This window comes from Numenius arquata, chromosome W, assembly GCF_964106895.1.
Source record: "Numenius arquata chromosome W, bNumArq3.hap1.1, whole genome shotgun sequence".
Lineage (NCBI taxonomy): Eukaryota > Metazoa > Chordata > Aves > Charadriiformes > Scolopacidae > Numenius > Numenius arquata.
Window position 1 is genome coordinate 35,073,011 of NC_133615.1, and position 17,442 is coordinate 35,090,452.

A 17,442-nucleotide genomic window follows, 5' to 3' on the forward strand; every position below is an offset into this window, starting at 1 on the left:
GAAACTTCCAATTAAAAAACCCAACATACTGATGATACAGAATTATGAGCATCTTAATTTTAATATGTATTCTCTCCTTTCCCTAAACATAAATGTCTAAAGACATGCTAGGTACTTAATGGGTGCTAAATGTCTGCTCTATTCCCAGGAGTGTTTACTGCTGAAATTTGTCAGAAGGCAATGTTAGGAGCAATCTGACTTTATACATTCTGTTCAACAGAAGGCATTTTCTTTTTAATCATCTAAATTATTGATTAGCATTTAATATATTTGTTAGTATTAATTTAGTTGTAAAATATTAATTTAGTTAACTATTAGTTTTGATACTGTTCTTTTTCTAGAAACTTTTTTAATGCAGTGACTTTTTCAGATTTCTTTTTTTTTTGGTAGAAGGTTATTCCTTTGATAATATATTTGCATAAAGTGAGCACAGTCTTGGATATCATGAATGTTATTAAGAATTAGCTCACTTTAAATTCTCAATCCCTTTCTTAAGACTTTACAGTAAACTAATTTTTAATAATCAATCCAGCAGATATGTACACTTCATCAACTGTGTTTATTCTGTGTCATGGATCATTCTGTTAGTTATCACTATGTTCTTTAACTATTGTTTAGGCAACAGGGTTTAATCAAGAAGCTGGTCCTTCAGCAAAGTAACGGGAGGAAGGAGTAAGAGAAATGTCTGTCTGAAGAATAGCCATGAGCAGGTTGAAAGCTAATGGGTAAGAATAAGAGACCGAGGCAACAAAGGGAACCTTGTGGTTGGTGTCTACTACAGGCTGCTCAATCAAGGGGAGCCTATTGACGAAGCCTTCTTACTCCAGCTACAGGAGGCATCCCGCTCACAGGCTCTTGTCCTGCTGGGGGACTTCAACTCCCCCGACATCTGCTGGAAAAGTAGCATGGTGAGCTGTAGTCAATCCAGGAGACTCCTAGAATGCATCGAAGACAACTTCTTAAGCCAGGTAATAGACAGCCCTACCAGAGGGGATGTGATACTGGACCTGATGGTCACCAATGCAAGTGAGCTAATTGGTGATGTCAAGACTGGAGGCATCCTGGGCTGCAGTGATCATGCACTGGTGGAGTTCGCAGTCCTGAGGGATATGGGTCAGGAGAAGAGTAAAGCCAGGACCCTGAATTTTAGGAAAGCAAACTTGCAGGTCTTCAAGGAATTAGTCGGTAGGACCCCCTGGGAAACTGCCCTCAGGGACAAGGGAGCAGAACAGAGATGACAGATCTTTAAGGATGCTTTTCATAGAGTGCAAGAGCTCTTGATCCCCAGTTATATAAACAAGGAAAGGAAGGCAAAAACCAGCATGGATGAGTCGAGACCTGCTGGTCAAAATAAAGGGCAAGAAAGAAATGCACAGGCAGTGGAAGCTAGGACAGGTATCCTGGAAGAGTATAGGGACGCTTCCCGGTTGTGTAGGGATGGGGTCAGGAGGGACAAGGCGTGGCCAGAGCTGAACTTGGCAAGAGACACAAAGAATAATAAGAAGGGCTTTAACTGGTAGGTCAAAGAAAGCGTACTCCCCCTGATGAGCAAGACTGGCAAACTAGTAACAATGGACAAGGAGAAAGCTGAGGTACTCAGCAACATTTTTGCCTCAGTCTTCACTGACAGCATCTCTCCCCACATCTCTCAAGCAGATAAACCTCAAGGCAGGAACTGGGGGAGTAAAGTCCCTCCCACTGTAAGAGAAGATCAGGTTTGAGACCACCTGAGGAACCTGAACATACAGAAGTCTATGGGACCTGATGAGATGCATCCCAGAGTCCTGAGGGAATTGGCTGATGTGGCTGCCAGGCCACTCTCCATGATATTTGAAAAGTCATGGCAGTCAGGTGAAGCCCCCAGTGACTGGAAAAAGGGAAACATTGCACCCATTTTAAAAAAGGGTAGAAAGGAGGACCCCGGGAACAACCGACCTGTCAGCCTCACCTCTGTGCCTGGGAAGATCACGGAACAGCTCCTCCTAGAAGCTATGCTAAAGCACATGGAGGACAGGGAGGGGATTCGAGACAGCCAGCATGGCTTCACCAAGGGCAAGTCCTGCCTGACCAACCTAGTGGCCTTCTGTGATGGAGTGACTACATCAGTGGACAAGAGAAGAGCCAGGGATGTCAACTAGCTGGACTTCTGTAAGGCCTTTGACACAGTCCCCCACGACATCCTTCTCTCTAAATCGGAGAGATATGGATTTGATGGGTGGACTGTTTGGTGGATGAGGAATTGGTTGGATGGTGGCACCCAGAGGGTAGTAGTTACTGGCTCGATGTCCGGATGGAGATCGGTGACAAGTGTTGTCCCTCAGGGGTCCGTATTGGGACCAGTACTGTTCAATAGCTTCATCAATGACATGGACAGTGGGATTGAGTGCACCCTCAACAAGTTTGTGGACGACACCAAACTGAGTGGTGCAGTTGACACGCCTGAGGGATGGGATGCCATCCAGAGGGCTATGGACAATCTTTAGAAGTGGGCCCGTGTGAGCCTCATGTGGTTCAACAAGGCTAAGTGCAAGGTCCTGCACCTGGGTCAGGGCAACCCCCGGTATCAATATGAGCTGGGGGATGAAGGCATTGCAAGTAGCCCTGCTGAGAAGGACTTGGGGGTGTAGGTGGATGAAAAGCTCAACATGAGCCGACAATGTGCATGCTGGCAGCCCAGAAAGCCAACCGCATCCTGGGCTGCATCAAAAGCAGCGTGGCCAGCAGGGCGAAGGAGGTGATTCTCCCCTTCTACTCTGCTCTTGTGAGACCCCACCTGGAGTACTGTGTCCAGCTCTGGAGTCCTCAGCACAGGAAGGACATGGACCTGTTGGAGCGGCTCCAGAGGAGGCCACAAAAATGATCAGAGGGCTGGAGCACCTTTGCTATGAGGACACGCTGAGAGAGTTGGGGTTGTTCAGCCTGGAGAAGAGAAGGCTCCGGGGAGACCTTATAGCGGCCTTCCAGTACCTGAAGGGGGGCCTACAGGAGAGATGGGGAGGGACTCTTTATCAGGGAGTGGAGTGATAGGACGAGGGGTAATGGTTTTAAACTGAAAGAGGGGAGATTTAGATTAGATACTGGGAAGAAATTCTTTCCTGTGAGGGTGGTGAGACACTGGAATAGGTTGCCCAGAGAAGCTGTGGATGCCCCTTCCTTGGAAATGTTCAAGACCAGGCTGGATGGGACTTTGAGCAATTTGGTCTAGTGGCCCCCCCATGGCAGGGGGGTTGGAACTCGATGAGGCCACCAAATTTGTCAGGCATGATTTTCCCTTGGTGAAGCCATGCTGGCTGTCTCAAATCACCTCCTTCTTTTCCATGTGCCTTAGCAGAGATTCCAGGAGGATCTGCTCCATGATCTTGCCAGGCACAGAGACGAGACTGACCGGCCTGTAGTTCCTCAGGTCTTCCTTTTTTCCCTTTTTGAAAATGGGGGTTATGTTTCCCCTTTTCCAGTCAGCAGGAACTTCACCACACTGCCTCGACTTCTCAAATATATCCCTCAGGACCCATGGATGGATTTCATCAGGTCCCACGGACTTATGCGCCTTCAGGTTCCTTAGATGGTCTCGAACCTGATCTTCTCCTTTCAGTGGGCGGTTCTTCATTCTCATAGCCCCTGTTTTTGCCTTCTGTGACTTGGGTGGTGTGGTTAGAGCCCTTACCAGTGAAGACCAAGGCAAAAAAGTCATTCAGTAACTCAGCCTTCTCCATATCCTGGGTGACCAGGTCTCCTGTTTCCTTCCGGAGAGGTCCCACAACTTCCCTAGTCTTGCCCTTATCCCTGACATACCTATAGAAGTTTATCTTGTTGTCCTTGATGTCCCTGTCCAGATTTAATTCTATCTGGGCTTTAGCTTGCCTAATCTGGTTCCTGGCCACTCGGACAGTTTCTCTGTATTCCTCCCAGTCTACCCGTCCTTGCTTCCACCCTCTGTAGGCCTCCTTTTTGGTTTTGAGCTTGTCCAGGAGCTCCTTGTTCATCCATGCAGGTCTCCCTGCTTTTTTGCCTTACTTCTTTTTAGGGATGGACCTCTCATGAGCTTGGAGGAGGCGATCCTTGAATACTAACCAGCTTCCTTGGGCCCCTCTCCCCTCCAGTGCTTTATCCAATGTTACCCTGCCAAGCAGGTCCCTCAAGAGGCCAAAGCCCACTCTCCTGAAGTCCAGGGTAGTGAGTTTGTTGCGCACCCTCCATGCTGCCCTAAGGATCTTGAATTCTACCATTTCATGATCACTGCAGCCAAGGCTGCCCTTGAGCTTGACATTCCCCACCAGCCCCTCCTTGTTGGTAAGGACAAGGTCCAGCACAGCTCCTTTCCTCATTGGCTCCTCTACCATTTGAAGAATCATGTGCCTATGGATCACAGAATCACAGAATGATATGGGGTTGGAAGGGACCTCTGGAGATCATCTAGTCCAACCCCCCTGCCAGAGCAGGTCCACCTAGAGCAGGTTGCACAGGAACGTGTCCAGGTGGGATTTGAATAACTCCAGAGACGGAGACTCCACCACCTCTCTGGGCAGCCTATTCCAGGGCTCTGCCACCCTCAAAGTAAAGAAGTTCCTCCTCACGTTCAGATGGAACTTCCTATGTTCAAGTTTGTGCCCATTACCTCTTGTCCTGTCACTGGGCACCACTGAAAAAAGACCGGCCCCATCCTCCTGACACCTACCCTTTGAGTATTTATAGGCTTTGATCAGATCCCCCCCTCGGTCTTCTCCAGACTAAAAAGACCCAAGTCCCTCAGCCTCTCCTCATAAGAGAGATGCTCCAGGCCCCTAATCATCTTTGTAGCCCTCTGCTGTACCCTCTCCAGCAGTTGCCTGTCCTTCTTGAACTGGGGAGCCCAGAACTGGACACAGTACTCCAGATGCAGCCTCACCAGGGCAGAGCAGAGGGGGAGGATGACCTCCCTCGGCCTGCTGGTCACGCTCGTCCTGATGCCCCCCAGGATGCCGTTGGCCTTCTTGGCCACAAGGGCACATTGTTGGCTCATGGTCATCCTGTTGTCCACCAGGACTCCCAGGTCTTTCTCCTCAGAGGTGCTCTCCAGCAGGTCGGCCCCCAACCTGTACTGGTGCAGGGGGTTATTTCTCCCCAGGTGCAGCACCCTACACTTGCCCTTGTTGAAGTCCATCAGGTTCCTCTCCACCCAACTCTCCAGCCTGTCTAGGTTGATATAATTTTAATTGGCATAGTGCATGATTGATTCAACATAATTTCCAGGAAACAAGCCAGTTACTCGATTGCAGACTCCTTCATACCAGCTGTTATCATTCTTCTTTATCACATAAATGATTGCACAGTCCATAAACGATAGCTCCTTGTCTTTGTCCTTTGTATAGTCATATATAGCAACAACTTTCCCTATTATAGTTTTTAGGTGCCCAAGCAGGATCTCCGTCTGCATAGGGATTGCTGTACTGCACAACAGCGGCCTCCTCATCCTCATAATCCACGGGGGTTTGGGTGGAGGAGGAGGAGAGTCATCAAACATTGGCATCTCATCAGGAGGCGGTGGTGGGGGAGGAGTGGGGCTATCAGGAATTGAATTTTGAGAATAAAGAGGCCTGCCATTAGCATGAGGTTGAGCAGAAAATGGGGCAGTCACAGAAGGATTCTGTCTGTATCCACCAGAAGATGCTGAAGAAGCGGTAGAGTTGTGTTGCGAGATTTGCCTAGTCATTGTGCTATACTGGGAACCAGGAGCTGAATCCAGAGCAGCTGGTCCAGTGGTTGGTGGTGAAGGTGTAGGCACAGCAATGGGAATGCCAGTACTGCTGCTGCCACAATTCTCTCAACTGCTGCTTCCTCCACTACTACAGCTGTGTGTTCTTGGTCTCTGGTTCAAGGAAGCTGTCCTTCCTGGACTGTGCTGACTGCCCAGTCTGGCAGGACTGGTCATGTAATAATTGAGGACGCTTGGTGGTTTGACTGGCTTCAGGGTTTTGTAAGGAGTATTTCGTCCCAGAGTTCCCTGGCCTAATATAGGAGGACTTGGTGGTTTTTGTGTAGGCGGATTTGTTCTTGACAAGATGCCAGTTCTTGCAGGCTGGTTATTTCCATGCTTTATGCCATGGCCAACATCATCCAGCACCATGTAGTCTATAGGTTTTTGAATATACCTTACAGGACATTCCATGTTCACTGGCACTATAATTTTGTGAGTTCTCGCTGTGTTCTTATTGGTCGTCAAAATGCCTGTCTCTCTGCGAGCGACCTTTTCTTTATGGATGTCCACAGTCTGGGAGATATGGTTGATGGAGGACTCCATTCTCCGTAGCTAGGATGCTTGGATGTTCAACAGTTGTAATACATTGTTGGCCAGTGCATTGATCTGATAAGCAACGCTGGCTAGAGATTGAGTTGTGTAGGCTTTGGTCTCTTCTAATTCTTTCCTTTTATCTGGAGCCTGGATGTAGTTGTTTTTGCAGTAGTCGGTGACTCGAGTGAGGTTCTGGTAGCTCTCGAGCAGAACCTGCTTGCCAGAAGGGATTTCCTCTAGCAACATCTGCAACTCTGCCATTTTCCACCCCTCCGCATCGCTTCCTCTTGCATTAAAGAGACAGCGGCAGTGCCGGGCTCACAACCCGCCTGGTATTGTGGGATTCCATGCCTCACTTCTGTGAGTGTTCTCTTTCCCCACCCATCCTTCCCCTCAATGTGGTCAACAAGGTAGCAACTATGTCTCCACCAGCTAACAAGAAGGAAACACAAGCTTTCCTAGGCCTTGTGGGGTTCTGGAGAATGCATATTCCAGGTTATAGTCAGCTTGTGAGCCCTCTCTAGTGAGTAACCCAAAAGAACTATTTTGAGTGGGGCCCTGAGCAACAACAAGCCTTTGATCATATCAAACAGGAGATAGCTTGTGCAGTAGCTCTTGGGCCTGTCTGGACAGGGCCAGCTGTGCAAAATGTACTCTACACTGCAGTCGGGGAGCGTGGTCTCACCTGGAGCCTCTGGCAGAAAACATCAGGAGAAAACCAAGGTCAACCATTAGGGTTTTGGAGCCAAGGGTATTGAGGATCAGAAGCCCACTACACCCCGAGTGAAAAAGAGATACTAGCAGCATATGAGGGGGTTTGAGCTGCTTCAGAAGTTGTTGGTATGGTACAGAAGCACAGCTCCTCTTGGCACCGCAGTTGCCTGTGCTACACTGGATGTTGAAAGTTGCCCTTCAGACTACTACCCACTACTAATTTTTCAGACAGGCAGAGATGAACTGTTAACAAGAAACCCAAGGGTGATCAAGAGAGACTTCCGGGCTTTGGGACAACTGGTGAAGGGCTCAGGAGCGCAAATAGTGTTCTCCTCTGTCATTCCAGTCACAGGGAAGGATAAGGAAATCGGCAAGAGCCAGCAGATCAATACCTGGCTCCGAGACTGGTGTTAGCGGCAGGACCATGGTTTTTTTGATCATGGGATGGTTTACGACACCAGATCTGCTGAAGACGGATGGGGTACAGCTGTCTCAAAGGGGGAAAAGGATCTTTGCACGGGAGTTGGCAGGGCTCATCAAAAGGGCTTTAAACTAGATTTGAAGGGGGAAGAGGATGCAACCAGCAGCAGAGATGTGAGGGTCACTGATGTGCTCGAAATTACGGATACACCTGGGAATGGTCAGGTAGAAGCTAAGGCTTCTTCCAGCAAAAAGGCAGCAGGACCAATAGCCCAGCTGAAGCGCTTCTACATTAATGCACGCAGCATAGGCAACAAACGGGGAGCTGGAAGCCATTGTGCAGCAGGAAAACTATGATGTAGTCACCATCATGGAAACATGGTGGGATGATTCATATGACTGGAGTGCTGCAATGGATGGCTACAAACTCTTCAGAAGGGACAGGCAAGGAAGGAGAGGAGGTAGGGTGGCCCTGTATGTTAGGGAGTGTTATGAATGTCAAGAACTTGGTGATGGGAACAGGGTTGAGTCTTTATGGGTAAGAATCAGGGGGAGGGCCAACAAGGCAGATACCATGGTGGGAGTCTGTTATAGACCGACCCAACCAGGATGTAGAGGTAGATGAAATATTCTATAAGCAGCTGGGAGAGGTCTCAAGATCACTTGCCCTTGTCCTGGTGGGAGACTTCAACCTACCAGATATCAGCTGGGAACACAATACAGCTGAGAGGGAACAGTCTAGGAGGCTTCTGGAGTGTGTTGGGGATAACTTCCTGACACAGCTGGTGAGGGAGCCAACTAGGGAAGGAGCCCTGCTGGACCTGCTGTTTGTAAACAGAGAAGGCCTTGTGGGGGATGTGACAGTTGGAGGCCGTCTTGGGCACAGCGATCACAAAATGAGAGTTTTCAATTCTCAGAGAAGCAAGGAGGGGGGTCAACAGAACTGCCACCTTGGCCTTCCAGAGGGCAGACTTTGGTCTTTTCAGGGGCCTGCTTGACAGAGTCCCTTGGGAGGCAGTCCTGAAGGGCAAAGGAGTCCAGGAAGGCTGGCTGATTTTCAAGAAGGACGTTTTAAAGGTACAGGAGCAGGCTGTCCCCAGGTGCTGAAAAATGAGCCGTAAGGGAAAAAAGACCATCCTAGCTGAACAAGGAGATACAGTTACAACTTAGGGAAAAAAGGAGAGTTTATGGCCTTTGGAAAAAGGGGCAGGCCACTCAGAAGGGTTACAGAGATGTTGTAAGGCTATGTAGGGAGAAAATTAGAAGAGCCAAAGCCCAACTAGAACTTAACCTGGCTTTGGATGTTAAGAACAATAAAAAGAGTTTCTATAAATATATTAGTAACAAAAGGAGGGCTAAGGAGAATCTCCATCCTTTACTAGATGGGGGTGGTAACATGGTGACAAAGGATGAGGAGAAGGCTGAGGTACTTAATGCCTTCTTTGCCTCAGTCTTTAGTAGTAGAGTAGGTTGTTCCCCGAGTATCCAGACCCCCTGAGCTAGTAGATAGGGACAGGGAGCAGAATGAAGCCCCCATAATCCAAAGGAGATGGTGAGGGACCTGCTCTAGCACCTGGACATACAGAAGTCTATGGGGCCGGATGGGATCCACCTGAGGACTATGACTATGATGAATGAAAAATAATTCAAGTCTCTCTTTTCTACAAGGTAAAGCAGATTTTAAATTAGAAGACTTGATTCTTCTGGTTCAGCCAGAATTACATTCACGTTACAAGTATCCAGTGGTAAGTACAATGATTCAACAGGCCAAGCTAAGCACTTTCTAGCGTTAGACACTTAAATGGATGAAAGCTTGGAAGGAACTTCCTTGAAGAAAGACAACTTTAAAAAATGCCTGCCACTGTGGTACATGATACTGAAGTTGACTTGTCTTCTTTTCAGTATACATCAGCCAAGTATCACGTTTTGTAAATTGAAAAACCAGAATAGATCTATTTCAGGTCATAGTATCATAGAATCATAGAATCATAGAATCATCCAGGTTGGAAGAGACCCTTGGGATCATCGAGTCCAACCATCTACCCTACACTACAAAGTTCTTCCCTATATCATATCCCCCAACACCACATCTAAACGACTCTTAAACACATCCAGGGATGGTGACTCAACCACCTCCCTGGGCAGCCTATTCCAATGCCCGACCACTCTTTCTGTGAAAAATTCTTTCCTAATGTTCAGTCTAAATCTACCCTGCTGGAGCTTGAAGCCATTCCCTCTCGTTCTGTCATTAATTACCTGTGCGAAGAGACCAGCACCAACCTCTCTACAGTGTCCTTTCAAGTAGTTGTAGAGAGTGATGAGGTCTCCCCTCAGCCTTCTCTTCCTCATACTAAACAGTCCCAGCTCCTTCAACTGCTCTTCATATGATTTGTTTTCCAGGCCCTTCACCAGCTTCGTTGCCCTCCTCTGCACTCGCTCCAGCACCTCGATATCTCTCTTGTATTGAGGTGCCCAAAACTGGACACAATACTCCAGGTGTGGCCTCACCAGTGCTGAGTACAGGGGCACAATCACCTCCCTACTTCTGCTGGTCACGCTATTTCTAATACAAGCCAGGATGCCGTTGGCTTTCTTGGCCACCTGGGCACACTGCCGGCTCATATTCAGCCGCTTGTCAATTAGAACCCCCAGGTCTCTTTCTTCCAGGCAGCTTTCCAGCCACACTTCCCCAAGCCTGTAGCGCTGCTTGGGGTTGTTGTGGCCCAAGTGCAGGACTTGGCACTTGCCCTTGTTGAAACTCATGCCATTGATTTTGGCCCAATGATCCAATCTATCTAGGTCTCTCTGTAGAGCCTCCCTATCCTCCTGGGAATCAACACTCCTGCTTAGCTTGGTGTCATCTGCGAACTTGCTGATGATACACCCTATGTCCCTGTCAAGATCATCAATAAAGACATTAAACAGAAATGGTCCTAACACTGAGCCCTGAGGCACACCACTTGTGACCGGCCACCAGCTGGATTTAAATCCATTGAGCACCACTCTTTGGGACCTTCCAGTCAGCCATTGCTTGACCCAGCGGATCGTATGCTCATCCAGGCCGTGTGAAGCCAGTTTTTCCACAAGAATTGTATAGGGGACAGTATCGAATGCTTTTCGAAAGTCCAGGTATACAATATCAACAGCCTTTCCCTCGTCCAATAATCTGGTTATCTTGTCATAGAAGGAGATCAGGTTCATCTGGCAGGACCTGCCTTCTATAAACCCATGCTGACTAGGCCCTGGTTGCCCATTATGTGGGTTTTGATGGCACTCAAGATGACCTGCTCCATGACCTTCCCTGGTATCGAGGTTAGACTGACAGGTCTATAGTTTCCTGGATCCTCCTTTTTGCCTTTCTTGTAGATGGGTGTTACATTTGCCACCCTCCAGTCCATTGGGACCTCCCCAGTTAGCCATGACTTCCTGTAAATGATGGAAAGCGGTTTGGCGAGCACATCTGCCAACTCTTTCAGCACTCTTGGGTGTAATCCATCCGGTCCCATAAACTTGTGTGCGTCCAAACGGCGTAGCAGGTCACTGATCTCTTCCTCTTTAATTGTGATGCCCTCGTTCTGCTTCCCCTCTGTACTCTTCCCCTCTGTACTCTTTAAGGAGTCAAATTTACACCTGCACTCCTGGAATGCAGTTAAAAAGAATAAATAGATTCCTCCCCAAATGAAAGGTCTAAGTAACAATGACCATTTCCATCCCTGCCAAAGTCTCTCTCACAGGAAGGTGTTATGCTCTCATTTTAAAATACATGTATGAAACTCCTGAAAGTAAGCATGCTAGAATGTATCCTTGATAATATATAGTGTTAAAGGGGCCTAAACCACTGATGAAACTGATTGCTGAAGTAGGACACTGGCAGAATTAAGTGGGAAATGCAACAGTTCAAAGAAATGTATTTGAGGTGTAAAAAATACAGTAAAGGGAAATGCTTTTCCCACTCGTATTTAGAACTGTGATTGTGATGACATGTCTGAGTGATGTACTTTAAAAAGGTAGAATGTATTTTAGAATGTAGAATCTCTCACTAAGCAAGAGCAAAGAGCTGTAAAAAGGTCACAAGGCCCTGTGAAACAGGACACGGTATAAATAATACATGCCTTGCTAACGAATATACCCTTGAAGAACAGAAGGCTGATAACAAGGGAACATCCGTCCGCAGGGGGCGCCAAAACCAGCTGAAAACCAGACAGTTGCTGGATGCTCTGGTGGAGGTGTCCCTGCCCATGGCAGGGGGGTTGGAACTCGATGATCTTTAAGGTCCCTTCCAACTCTAACCATTCTATGATTCTATGATTTTAGGAACATGTAAGGCAAGTGAAGTTGGTGAAAATGTATATTTGTGGAAAAGTGCATAGGGAGAAAGAGAGAATAGTAAAACTGTGCTTATTGAGTGTTGCTGTTAGTTTGTTTGAGATTGCTGATAGTTCCAAAGTATAAACACTTCCTGAAGCCTGTTAAATATAGGTTTTACCCACTCTTAAAATTTTGTAAAGGAAGACCACTGGTTTCGCTGCAACAAAAAAAAAGCAGGGGCAGTTTTTGTCAGTGTTGTTGAGGGTTGTTCTGTTTTGCTCTATAAGCATGGTTAGTTTTATTTTTAAAATGTTAGTGGTGTTTGATGCTTTTTGAAGTTGAGCAAGTTGAAAGCAAGTTATTCTCTCCACTGAGCTGCAGTCATTCCTTCCGCGTCAGAAAAGGCTTTTAAAGATCTTTTTCTCTTTGCCAGTGTCGTGGTTTGGGCTGGATTGGCCAATGACGAAATGACAGATGCTCTCCCCCACCTCTTGCTCCAAGGAGAGGAAGAAGAGAGATAAAGAGATTTATGAGTTTAGAAAAAACTAAACTACTTTAATGAAATGGTAATAATAAAATAAAAAGGAAATAATGAAATAGATACAACATGTACAAATATAAACCGTATCAAGCTCCCAGGGAGATGTCACTGGCACCACTGGGGAAGTTCCAGACTGGACCCAGCGACAGATGGGAACAGGATTCCAGATCTTGATTCAGGAATGCACAGATGGGGATCAACAGCAGACAAACAGACAGGGTCCTCCTTGGACATCAGTCATTGAAGAATGAGAGCCATTGAAGAAGAGAGCTAACTTTTTGTTCCCTCAGCTTTTATACTGAGCATGGCAGATGGGATGGAATACCCCGTTGGTCAGTTTTGAGTCACCTGACCTGTCCACTCCTCCCCACTGGTGTGACCCCTCCATGGGGCAAACAACCAAGTAAACTGACCCTGGTTGCCACAGCAACAACTATAAGCAAGAGCCTCTCTACACACCGCTCCCTGGCATTAACTATAAACATAGGTCCCATCACTCCGAGAACAAACAGTTTTCCGCACAACATGCTGTTAATTTCAGAGAGGTAGAAGAGGCTTAGCCAAGAAGCAAAACCACTGAAGAGAAAGTTGACTCTGTTCCACCCCAAACCAGGACACAGGCGTTCTCTTGTAGAATGCTAGTTAGCATGGTCCAGAATCCTGTCATGGAATGTATTATCCATGTCAGTGTGTAACCCTGTACCCTGCACAGAAGTGCAGAGAGTACAGCTGCCAGGAAGAAGCACAGTGGTCATTTGAAAGTCCCTCCCCTACCTGAAGCAGCTGGAAGAGGATGAAGCCATCCTTGAGGAAATGGCTCAGGAAAGCCAGTGACTTTATCTGGAGGAAGAAACATTGGGCTTTCAGTTTAACTGTCTGTCTGAGAGCAGCAAGGGTCAACTGCCTCCAAAGGGCAGGTGAGCTGGGACCCAGGTGAGACCCCAGTGCAAGCAGCGCACTCACTGATGGGGTACAGTCCCAAGGCATCTGAACACAGCAGGCAGAGCCAGGTGCTGGTAACAGGGCTCATCAACATTCCCAGACAAGGCAAGGTGACAAACCAGGTCCAGGGTCCATCCAGTGAGCCCAGTCAGGAGTAAAAGGAGACAGGACCAGAGACTAGTCTACAGCATGTGTCCACAGGGGGTAATGTTAGGGAAGAAAGAGAGCTTGTTCAAAATAATATCGAAGAGCTTTTTCTGGATCTGTCAGGGTACAGCAAGAGCTGGCAGCTCCATAAGGGCTGGGGATCCCAGAGCCAAAACAGATGACATATCTAGCAGGACAGGGGCCTCACCAGGCACAGCTCTATCCCACCACCCCTAAAAAGAGCAAGCAAGGCAGGCTTGGGGGAAGGGGCAGTCCAGATCATCATCATGTTGAGAAGACAGGTACAAGGTAAAATCAAGAAGTCAATCCACAAGTCAGGATCAGGTCTCATGAGGGTAACCAGAACCAGACACAGTCCACTTATCATCAGGAAGGCCCCTAATAACAAACCAGGTCTGAGATCAAGCCTGGAAGTTAGTTTGTGGGTTGAAGTCCCCATCAATAGTACCCCTAGTCAGACACCATGATGGCTATGGTACAACTACAGACAAACAAAAGTACAACAAAGCTCAAGCAAAGACTAAAGGCTTTGGGCCACATGCAGAGGGTGTGGGTGGAGTCCTCACCTGAGGCTGTTCAGGACCATTAAGGTTTATTAGTGCCCTCAGGGCCCTGACAGTCTCTCTGGCATGTGTGTAATGAGATACTTGCTCCATAGGAAATCGGGGTTTAAAGTTCCACTGAGGTTTATAGTAATTTTTTTATGAATAGTTATTTATAACTAATTTTCTGGATTTCAAACCAGGGCCAGGTGGAGTTTACTACCACATGCCTCTGGATGTTTGACTGTGTTATCAGGATGATGACCACATTAATGCTTAGCCTTGTAGCTTATTAAATCCTAGCTCTCTTTTGCCTCTGTTAGCTAGTAAATAATTGCCTTATACTTCCAAGCTGTATATATATGCAGACTCCTTACATATAACTAAAGATATTTGAACAAAGAGGAAGGGTTAAACATAGTATTAGATTTTTGACTGTAAGCACAGAAAGAAATCTTGAGAACAAATGGACTCAAATCTTTAAGGTTGCAAGAAAGATGATATTTTGAACTGAAAAAAAAGCAAGATGATGTAAACCCACAGATATGGTTAATGAAGAAATTTATGCTTATCATATAATTTGTTAGGAACTGTAAGGAAGAAACAGTAAGTTTATAAATACTAAAACCACCATCTCACAGGACAGGTCTGTGTGGTGGGTTGTCATTGACTGGCCAGAAGGTGCCCACCAACCCACTCTGACACTCCCCCTCCATAAACAGGAGCGGGGGGAGAAAATATGAAAAAAAGACTTGTGAGTCGAGATAAGGACAGGGACAGTACTCACCAATTACCATCATGGGCAAAACAGACTTGACTCAGGGAAATTAATTTAATTTATTGCCAAATAAAATCAGAGTAGAATCATAGAATTTCCTAGGTTGGAAGGGACCTTTAAGATCATCTCATCCAACCATCAACCTAACACTGACAAAAACCATCACTAAACCATATTGCTAAGCACTACGTCTACCCGTCCTAACCTCCAGGGATGGTGCCTCAACCACTTCCCTGGGCAGCCCGTTCCAAGGCTTAATAACTCTTTCAGTGTAAAAATAGTTCCTAATATCCAATCTGAACCTCCCCTGGTGCAACTTGAGGCCATTTCCTCTTGTTCTGTCACCTGTGACTTGAGAGAAGAGACCGACCCCCGCCTCTCTACACCCTCCTTTCAGGTAGCTGTAGAGAGCAATAAGGTCTCCCCTCGGCCTCCTTTTCTCTAGGCTTAATAACCCCAGCTCCCTCAGCCTCTCCTCATCCCATTGGCCTTGGCCCATCGATCCAGCCTGTCCAGATCCCTCTGCAAAGCCTTTCTACCCTCCAGCAGGTCGACACTGCCACCCAACTTGGTGTCGTCTGCAAACTTACTGAGGTTGCACTCGATCACCTCGTCCAGATCATTGATAAAGATGTTTAAGAGAACCGGCCCCAATACCGAGTCCTGGGGGACACCACTCATGACTAGCCGCCAACTGGATTTAACTCCATTCACCACCACTCTCTGGGCCCGACCCTCCAGCCAGTTTTTAACCCAGCGAAGAGTACTCCCATCCAAGCCATGGGTAGCCAGTTTCTCCAGGAGAATGCTGTGGAAAGCTGTATCAAAGGCTTTACTAAAGTCAGCACAGTCCAGGAAGGACAGCTTCCTTGAACCAGAGACCAAGAACACACAGCTGTAGTAGTGGAGGAAGCAGCAGTTGAGAGAATTGTGGCAGCAGCAGTACTGGCATTCCCATTGCTGTGCCTACACCTTCACCACCAACCACTGGACCAGCTGCTCTGGATTCAGCTCCTGGTTCCCAGTATAGCACAATGACTAGGCAAATCTCGCAACACAACTCTACCGCTTCTTCAGCATCTTCTGGTGGATACAGACAGAATCCTTCTGTGACTGCCCCATTTTCTGCTCAACCTCATGCTAATGGCAGGCCTCTTTATTCTCAAAATTCAATTCCTGATAGCCCCACTCCTCCCCCACCACCGCCTCCTGATGAGATGCCAATGTTTGATGACTCTCCTCCTCCTCCACCCAAACCCCCGTGGATTATGAGGATGAGGAGGCCGCTGTTGTGCAGTACAGCAATCCCTATGCAGACGGAGATCCTGCTTGGGCACCTAAAAACTATAATAGGGAAAGTTGTTGCTATATATGACTATACAAAGGACAAAGACAAGGAGCTATCGTTTATGGACTGTGCAATCATTTATGTGATAAAGAAGAATGATAACAGCTGGTATGAAGGAGTCTGCAATCGAGTAACTGGCTTGTTTCCTGGAAATTATGTTGAATCAATCATGCACTATGCCAATTAAAATTATATCAACCTAGACAGGCTGGAGAGTTGGGTGGAGAGGAACCTGATGGACTTCAACAAGGGCAAGTGTAGGGTGCTGCACCTGGGGAGAAATAACCCCCTGCACCAGTACAGGTTGGGGGCCGACCTGCTGGAGAGCACCTCTGAGGAGAAAGACCTGGGAGTCCTGGTGGACAACAGGATGACCATGAGCCAACAATGTGCCCTTGTGGCCAAGAAGGCCAACGGCATCCTGGGGGGCATCAGGACGAGCGTGACCAGCAGGCCGAGGGAGGTCATCCTCCCCCTCTGCTCTGCCCTGGTGAGGCTGCATCTGGAGTACTGTGTCCAGTTCTGGGCTCCCCAGTTCAAGAAGGACAGGCAACTGCTGGAGAGGGTACAGCAGAGGGCTACAAAGATGATTAGGGGCCTGGAGCATCTCTCTTATGAGGAGAGGCTGAGGGACTTGGGTCTTTTTAGTCTGGAGAAGACCGAGGGGGGGATCTGATCAAAGCCTATAAATACTCAAAGGGTAGGTGTCAGGAGGATGGGGCCGGTCTTTTTTCAGTGGTGCCCAGTGACAGGACAAGAGGTAATGGGCACAAACTTGAACATAGGAAGTTCCATCTGAACGTGAGGAGGAACTTCTTTACTTTGAGGGTGGCAGAGCCCTGGAATAGGCTGCCCAGAGAGGTGGTGGAGTCTCCGTCTCTGGAGTTATTCAAATCCCACCTGGACACGTTCCTGTGCAACCTGCTCTAGGTGGACCTGCTCTGGCAGGGGGGTTGGACTAGATGATCTCCAGAGGTCCCTTCCAACCCCATATCATTCTGTGATTCTGTGATCCATAGGCACATGATTCTTCAAATGGTAGAGGAGCCAATGAGGAAAGGAGCTGTGCTGGACCTTGTCCTTACCAACAAGGAGGGGCTGGTGGGGAATGTCAAGCTCAAGGGCAGCCTTGGCTGCAGTGATCATGAAATGGTAGAATTCAAGATCCTTAGGGCAGCATGGAGGGTGCGCAACAAACTCACTACCCTGGACTTCAGGAGAGTGGGCTTTGGCCTCTTGAGGGACCTGCTTGGCAGGGTAACATTGTGTCGTTGTTGTTGAGACGGACAAACGACACGGACAGCAATCTTCAGCAGTTCAAGCAGTAACAGTCCCCCTTTATTAGCACACGTATATTCTTATATATTCTTTCTTAACACATGTGTTCTTTTACTATTGGTTACATATTGTTAT

The 17,442-nt window shown here is 47.6% G+C and overlaps 2 pseudogenes; one reads left to right on the plus strand and one right to left on the minus strand.

Annotated features, from left to right (window-relative positions):
- Positions 1 to 5,188: 5,188 nt before the first annotated feature.
- Positions 5,189 to 6,529, minus strand: LOC141476697 (abl interactor 1-like; annotated as a pseudogene).
- Positions 6,530 to 13,824: 7,295 nt separating this feature from the next.
- LOC141476599 (abl interactor 1-like) lies at positions 13,825 to 16,216 on the plus strand (annotated as a pseudogene).
- The last annotated feature ends 1,226 nt before the right edge of the window (positions 16,217 to 17,442 follow it).